The following is a 1,433-nucleotide window of genomic DNA, read 5'->3' as shown; positions in this document are numbered from 1 at the left end:
GCAACAGCTCTACCAACTGTGCAGCCCGGCCTGTATTTGTGTGGTTTAAATTTGTGCTGGTTTTGTTTGACACACACATGATGTGTGTTGGAGATGTGGTTTGTGCAGATAGTATTGTGGTACCCTCTGATCCACAGGGGCGCCTGCTGGATATTAATCCAGCAGGCGCCCCTGTGGATCAGAATCACTTTATTGCCATTGACACCATTCTATCTAAGCTAGAAAATTGCTATGAGATAATGCTGCAAATATAAAATAATGAAATAAAATATAGATATGAAGACAAAAAATAAAAATATATGTACCTTAGCTTGCAACAGAAGTCCATTACAAGTCATTGAACCTCTTAGATATAATTTAACAAAACATGAGAAAGCTTAAGCAGGTAGACAGCTGTGATTTATTTTTCTTCTTATACAAGACTATATCATGTGGCAGAATGTCCCAAATCTTCTCAGAGCTCACTTGCTCAAGTACTGATTATGCTCAGTCACTATATGTTTTGCCTAAAACACAATCAGTACTGACTCCTCTCCTGCAGATCTCTTACAAAGCCCTTTGCAATTTTTCAGGTGGCCTAGCATAATGCATTAGTTCCAGAGGTTTCCAGAAGTGTGCAATATTCGGAACAGATGAGTCGCTCAGCAGACGCTATGGAGAGTAGAGGGGAGCAAATGCACCCAAGAATCTCCAATCAAAAGTTCCTTCTGATTTTCTGGAAGCTGTGTTCCCACCGTGTCCATAAATAACACTCTAAGTATACTCGGCACATCTTATTTCTTCAGCTTGTTAAAGCAAAAGCACTTGAAGAGAGAGGAACAAATAAACCATGCATGGTTTAAACGGTTTGATTTCACACTCGCATTGAGCGTATTTAACGCTCAATACCTTTTTGATTTGGTTTGGACAAAGAGGAGCTTAATGCAAGCAAAAAACATCAAATCCTCCCGTTTCGTTTGTCACTTTAATCTGAAGTAGGATCCACCAAGGATCATAATAACTTGAGTGCTGCTTACTGTCTTGCTACCTGAATGACTAACAAAACTGGTCCTAATGAGTTTTTAACGTAGTAAGCATAGCATTTTGTGGCACTATAATTAACCCAATGCATGCTAACATGCTAGGCTGGGGCTGCTGCTGGGTTTCACAGGCCTGGACAAGTCAATGTGGCGTAGTGAAAGCTGTCCTCTGCTCTCGTCCAACACCTGATGAGAGGCGACAGTGGAGCCAGGGCTACTGATAAGAACAGTGGTCTGAAAGCTTATTGAAAATGGACCTTACCACAGGGCCCGCCTTTCATTGGCTAATGCCCATTTTACGTCACAGCGCAGCTATCTCGTGGGTTACCGGCTCACAAACTCATGCTAATGTACATTGTGGACTACCAGACCGACAGAAAGTTTTTGCGTCAGGACTCGAAAAAAAATGGTTCT

Source organism: Poecilia reticulata, linkage group LG5, assembly GCF_000633615.1.
Source record: "Poecilia reticulata strain Guanapo linkage group LG5, Guppy_female_1.0+MT, whole genome shotgun sequence".
NCBI lineage: Eukaryota > Metazoa > Chordata > Actinopteri > Cyprinodontiformes > Poeciliidae > Poecilia > Poecilia reticulata.
Note: the sequence above shows the minus strand (reverse complement) of the source record.